Source organism: Lactuca saligna, chromosome 3 (assembly GCF_052625555.1).
Source record: "Lactuca saligna cultivar CGN05327 chromosome 3, ASM5262555v1, whole genome shotgun sequence".
Lineage (NCBI taxonomy): Eukaryota > Viridiplantae > Streptophyta > Magnoliopsida > Asterales > Asteraceae > Lactuca > Lactuca saligna.
This window is the reverse complement of record NC_136419.1, coordinates 100,725,525-100,732,797: the sequence shown is the minus strand read 5'-3', so window position 1 is coordinate 100,732,797 and position 7,273 is coordinate 100,725,525. Positions and strand designations below refer to the sequence as shown.

The 7,273-nt window shown below is 31.8% G+C and overlaps 1 long non-coding RNA gene across 1 annotated transcript; it reads left to right on the top strand.

Annotated features, from left to right (window-relative positions):
• The first annotated feature begins 1,488 nt into the window (after positions 1-1,488).
• On the top strand, positions 1,489-3,129 carry LOC145033866 (uncharacterized). The gene is made up of 2 exons (XR_013677752.1): positions 1,489-1,624; positions 2,505-3,129. It is a non-coding gene; the product is annotated as an uncharacterized LOC145033866 (long non-coding RNA).
• The last annotated feature ends 4,144 nt before the right edge of the window (positions 3,130-7,273 follow it).

Here is a 7,273-nt window from a genome sequence, read left to right as displayed (position 1 = left end):
TTTTGCTTAATTGTATGTATTAAAGGTATATTTTAACTTTTAAGTAGGCTGACAATGGAGCGGGTTTTAACCCTGATCCGATCCAAACACGTAAGAGTTATATGGGTTCGGAGCATAGTTTTGGTTCGTTTACCCATTAACGACTTGTACCCACCAACCCTTTTATTAAAAGGGTCGGGTATTGATCATCACAGATCTGATCCATTTATAACCCGCCCCGTATAAATTTTATAAATATACGTTTATTAACTAACTACTTCTACATACGGCTCAAGGAGACAACTTCTAGACGGTCTATTAACAAGAATCATGATATCATTTCATTAATAAACCATCAAGCAATCACTAATTTCATTTATAAATCAATAAAATCGTTATCAACCGGAAGAAAGTTTGTAATTGTTATTCTCTATCAGCGTATTTGACATTCAAAAATCAATCGGAAGTTACTACAATAGTGAATTTAATTCCAATAGAAAGTCCTCGAATATGTAATGCGTTTTCTAAATAAACATTTTTGTTTGATTATTCAAAAAACCTATAGGTTATGCGGCGGGTTTGGATATCTGTTAATTCGGTGGATAAGGGTATGAGTTTGATTATTCAAAACCCTACGGGTTACGGGGCGAGTTTGGATTGGATTTTGAAATTCGCTAATGAATTTGGATCAATGTCAATTCGCTCTAAACCTGCCCCATTGTCAGGTATACTTTTAAAACAACTTTAAGCCATTCAACTCACTTCACATTTTTTCTTTATAACTTAAACTTTTTAATTTTGATTATATACATAGAAAATAATGCGTAACATAAAATATAACATGTATAAATAATTCAGCTGAAACTGACCGTCTTAATTTTATCTGTTTTACTATCACTCAACTCTTTCTTTCTTTTTTTTGAAACTTGTTTTACGTATTTTAACTTTGAACATTCGTCTTTGATGGCCATCAAAAAGGGACCATCATAGTCGCATCTTGTCACAACCAGCATCATCGATCATCACATATCAAATCAGATACGGTTACTTCAATCATTTTTGTCATAGCTGTTTCTTATCATTGGAGCCTTTTTATAAACCCACAACCGATTGAACGTTTAAGCAGAAGAATATAAACGAATGTGAACTATTCAACCAAATAATTTCTTGGATAGAATATTTAAATATCTGTTGGTTTATTAAAATCGTATAGCTCAATAAGAAAGAATGACCGAAGTAGAGTTATCGTGCTTTCTAAATAAATGAATATAAAATTTTCATATATACATATATATAAGTTAAATAAATTATTATTAATTACTAAATAAGGCAAGAAAATACCTCATCACATCTACACGTCAAGCAACCGTAAGATGAGAGACGTCCCGTAGGTGCTCAGGGTTCCAAACTGTCACCATTTCTCACCAATAAATTCCCCATATTTGTCAAACTCAAAGTGCATAAATGTCAAAACAAGTATCTTTATTTTATATTTATAATAACCACGATATTATAACTTGGGGTTTAACTTAACCGATGTGTTATCATTGTATTGTTTGTTGATTATGTTTCGTTTGCTTCAATGGCAGTTAAGAATTTGAAGTAACATCACTTCTGCAGTTGTGCGTTAGTTTTCGTGTTGAAGGTATAAGTGTTATCTATTAACAAGTATATATTTATTTAGTATATGTAACCATGTAAGTACGTTTTATATGCTTATTCGCTTTACCTTTGTCGGGTACATATTGCCGTAATGGGGATTTACATCTAATGGTTTAATGAGAATATTGATTTCTAAAGGAAAATAGGAAAATATTTTTTTATATATTTTTTAACGGCTAGCACATATCTTCTAAATAATATTCATAAACTACAACTTTATCCACTATGATTATTGAACCCTCAACCGAGAGATCAATATTTTTTCAAACACTTGAATGCCTTTTATATAATGTTTATATGGTATTAGAGCTCTCTCTCTCTCTCTCTCTCTCTCTTTCTCTCTCTCTTTCTCTCTCTCTCTCTCTCTCTCTCTCTCTCTCTCTCTCTTCGATTGACTATAACCCTACCATCAATTGTCGTTTTCTCCTTTCTTCCCTACTCTCCCACGATGACAAGCTCCGCATCTGATACTTCATAGCTTATTCTTGAACTTAATTTCCATAACTATGAATGTTTTAAATTTTTGAATATATATTATGAATTAGTTTTTGTGATACTTCATAGCTTATTCTTGAACTTAATTTCCATAACTATGAATGTTTTTAATTTTTGAATATATATTATGAATTAGTTTTTGTGTTTTTCTATTGATCTTCGTAAAGCCCAATGCATTGTTGAAAAAAATTGATAGAGTTGTATGGAATTTAAAAAAAAATGATGTGAGGGTGTGACACTCCATTGAACTTTGTGGAGTTTCATGCATTATGGATGTCCTAATATACACATATCGTTAGGAGCATTAAAGTAAGTTTACGTTATAAGAATATCTGAATAAACATGATATGTTCTACTAACTATTTCAGATATAGTCTTCAAGGGTTTCAGATTGTCACAACAAAAGCTTCGACCCCAACCGTTGGAAATGTTGGTACCTTTCTACATAGATCTAAACAAATCTTCTTACATACATTAGAGAATTTTTGCAATCTCAAATATTTTAACATTTTTGAGAAAGGTGTTAACAATAATAGTTGATATACAAACTTAACACTCTTAGTTTTGTAAGGTGTGAAAGGTAAGTTAATTTATTACTGAATTTGTTATTTGATTAAGTTATGGGCTGTTTGTGTACTATGAATGATTTTTGTGGGTTGTGATGCATTTTGTTCTGTTTAAGTTTGGGTTTGCACGCGCGTTGAAAGGATCAGTTTACACGGGTACTTAAAGGCTTGGATGGTGGATGTTACAGTTCATTTGAGTCATTTTTACACACACTATCAGATTTCTTCTCTCTCATTCTCTCTTCAGATATAGAACTAGGTTTTCTCATTTCTGGTTCTTTTCTTAGTTCTTGTTGTAGATTAGGGTTGAGTGAAATACAGAGAGTAGATTAGGAATATTGTAGTGAGGTTTTTGAATGTAAGTATGATTAAAAACCATTTGTCTATTTGTCTTCAAATGATATAATGGATGATGATGTTGGGAAAATGTGTTTGTGTATTTTTAAGATGGTATCAGAGCAGTGAGGCTCCGATCTTGGTTTCTGACGATCATCATCAACTTGTTTGAGGTATTTCCTTTCCTGTTCGTTTTTGTTTAGATCTTGTGTTTTTTGATTCAACTCGTTTAGAGTTTCATAATTGGTTATCCTAGAGATCTTGTTCAGATTATCTAGTGGTTGAACCTTTCTGTGATCATCTAGGGTTTGATTGTTCTTTTACGATCTAGTTTTTTGTTCATAAAAGTTTTTTTTGTGTTCTTCATTCATTAAGATCTTGGTACTACGAGTTTCTTTGTATTCTTACAGATATGTTGTCTACGAATGGAGATCCTTGGTTGTAGAACGTTGTCTTATAAGATTGATTAATCTTGTTCTCTTAAATAACTCTCTTGATAACGGATTTCATCACTGTTAACTCTTGAAGGGAACAGAGTAACAAGAGTCGATCTGCTTCTTCTCTTCACGGTTGTTTTGTGAGCCTTCTTGTTCCCTTTTACCTTTATTTCTAGTTGTAGATTCTGGGAGATCATGGTTGTCTTGTGTACACCAGTTATTATATTGCTTCTTTTGTGAGTCTGGTAGTAGTTCTAAGACTGAGTCTATAAAATACGATGACCATTTCTTCATTCATCCCTCTGATAATATTGTTACTACAATTGTAAACTTAAAACTAACTGGGACCAAAAATTTCTGTGTATGGATGGTTCTATGACTAGAAGTCTTAAATCTAGGAATAAGTTAGAGTTTGTTAAAGGTAAAGTGACTAAGGATTCCAATGATAAACTTTACTCCTTGATGTGGGAGCGTGCTAATGCAGTTTTTTGCTTCTGAATCATTGGTTCCTTATCTGAGTCCATTTCCTCTGGTCATGCAAGTTCTGAATCTGCTAAAAAAATATGGGATGAACTGTTTGAAACTTATAATAAAGCAGATGGGTTTATTATCTTTAATGTCCATCAACGTATTAATTCTCTTAGTCAAAATAGGTCTTCCTTGTCTAAATACTTTAACAAACTTGATGCTCTTTGGAAAGAATTCGATGGTCTTACAAATCTTGTTAAATGTACTTGTAAGGCTGCTACAAAATATAATGATCATTATAAGCTAATGAAGTTAATGCAGTTTTTAAGTGGTCTTGATGAGTCTTTTAATCAAGTAAAGAGTCACATACTTTTAATGTATCCTCTCCCTAATATTAAATCTGCTTTTTTTCATTGTCTCTATAGAGGAGTCTCATCAAAAGAATGGGGATCTTTCCTCTTCACTAGAGTCTCCAAAACTCAGTCATCTACATTTAATAGTAGGTTTAATGATAATAGAGGTCAAAATAATAACTCAAACAGAGGAAGAAATCAAAACTTACAATGTAAAAACTATGGACTTAAGGGACATCTTACTGAAAGATGTTATAAACTAATTAGATATCCAAACTGATAGTGATAACATTAAGAATCAAAGTAAATCTATTTCTAGTAACTCGTCATCTGTTCCTTCTAGTAGTTCTTTTTCTTCTAGTTTTGATTCAGATGTCACTGGGAGTAGTAATGTTCACTATCTCACAAGTGAGCAATACTGCAAGTTGTTTAATCTCATTAATGAGAAGTCTTCTATCTCTGCGGATTCTTATATGAGTGCTAATATGGCAGGTATTCCTTTTTTAAGTCATATAATTCTACTTTTAATCATCAAAAATGGGTTGTTGACTCAGGTGCAAATCAACATATGACTTCATCTGAGTCACTTCTTCATGATACTATTGATGTTTCAAAGTTGAATCTTCTTGTGACTCATCCTAATGGATCTTATGCCAAAATTAACAAAATTGGAAATTTACAGTTTTCTGAAAACTTAAACAATGTTTGATGTTTTTGTTATTCATGATTTTAATGTGAAATTACTTTTTCTGCATAAGTTGTGCAAAGATGCAAATTGTGAATTTGTTTTCAATGAACATGATTGTAAAATTCTGGATTTACAGTCAATGAAGGTGGTGGAAAATTGTAGAGAAAGTGGGGGATTATATTATCTTAATTCTTTTCCCTTATGTATTAGTTATTAAAGAGCTAACTTTGCTAAGTGTTTTGTGTCTAAACTAACTTGGCATAATAGACTGCATCATCCAGCTGAACAAGCTTTAAATTGTTTAAAAGATAAAGTTAATTTTGCTAATACTGATCTTCCTCCTTGTGATGTTTGTCACAAGGCTAAGCAAACACGTGAACCCTTTCCTCTTAGTGTTCATAAATCCTCTAGTCTTGGAGAGTTAATTCATCTTGATGTATGGCTTCCTATAGAGTGACTATTAGGGAAGCCTTTAGGTATTTTTTGACTGTTGTGGATAACTTCACAAGGGCTACTTGGATCTATCTTTTGAAAAGTAAAGATGAAGTTTATAATTGTTTTACTTCTTTCTTTAGTATTTTGTTAAATCAGTTTGACTCAAAAATTAAATTTGTTCGATCAGATAATGGAACCGAGTTTCTAAATTCTAAGATGAAGTCTTTTTTTTAAACTTAATGGAATTATGCATCAAACATCTTGTGTCTATACACCACAGCAGAATGGGGTGGTTGAAAGGAAACACAGACATATTTTAAATCTGGCTAGGTCTTTCTTATTTCAATATGCTATTCCAGTTATTTACTGGGGAGAAGCTATCCATACTTCTATGTTTTTAATAAATAGAATGCCTACTTTTGTTTTAAAAGGCTTGTCTCCTTATGAACTAGTTTTTAAAAAACCACCTATGCTTGAACATTTAAGAGTATTTGGTAGCATATGCTTTGCTACCAAACTAAACAATCAAGATAAGTTTTGTGAAAGGGTTGAAAAATGTGTTTTATTAGAATATTCTTCAAAAAAAAAGGAATACAAATTACTGAGTCTTGATACAAATTCTATTTTTGTTTCCAGGGATGTGAAGTTTTACGAATATGTATTTCCTTTTAAGTTGAAGTCACTAACTATTGACAAACAGTTTGTTTTAATAATCATGTAGACCCTTTTTCCTATGATGATATAGACAGTTCTTAATATATAAATGATGTTATTAATCTGGATGACCTGAGTGTTAACCACCAGATGGATGGTTCTAGTGCAGTTGAGAATCTGAGTGACACCTTTTTTTATACTACACATGACAATCAGACTAGCAAGGCATCCGTGCCTTTGTTTGGTGAGTTTATGTCCGGACCTTCAAATGTTTATGAGGAAAGCAATCAATTAGATTCCTTTCCTTGCTTGGGATAGTCTATAGGGGCTTCTAGGACTAGAAGAGAGTCTTGAATGCCTGTTAAATTTAATGATTACATTGTTGAGGGTAAGCATAAATATGGCATAAAACGTACTCTTAACTATTTTGTTCTTAACGAAGAGAATAAGTGTTTTGTTTCTAATCTTATAAAAAAGTTGAATCAAAGAACTTTAATGAAGTCTCTTTTGATCCTAATTGGATAGTGGCAATGAATAAAGAAATGGAAGCTTTGTATAGAAATCACACTTGGTACATTTTTGATTTACCTAAAAACAGGAAGCCAATTGGTTATAAGTGGGTATATAGAATTAAATACAGTCCTGATGGTGTGGTTGATAAATATAATGTAACGCCCGGGTTTCAGGGCTAAGCATTTTTGACAATGTAATAGTCTAGGTCAACTATTGTAAATCTTTTTGAAGTAATAAAGATGAAATATTTGAGTATTATGTGAAATTATGTGTATTTATGTGCTTATTATTTAATTATAAATGTATAATTAATAAAGAATAAAAATAAGCGTCAAAATTAAAGTGTGAGATAAGCCCGATATTTTTACATAAAGTTGTAGTGGTCGAAACAAGGATTTTGGGGAAATAAAGAACGTCGAAATCCGAGCTATAACGAAGAAGTTATGACCCGTTGAAGCTTCGCGACGGAACCAGCACGATACCTGGAAGCGTAAATAGTGAATTTATGATTGTGACATCCCCAAAATCACGGCCAGAAAAGACCAATTTCATTTATGCTTTTTAAAATAATTTCAGAGTAAATCCTTTTGATTTAAAAGAGTTGCAGAATTTTTTCCCAAAACAAAATATGATAAGATAATATTTATCAAAGCATTTCATCAAGAGATGCATTTTCATTATATAATC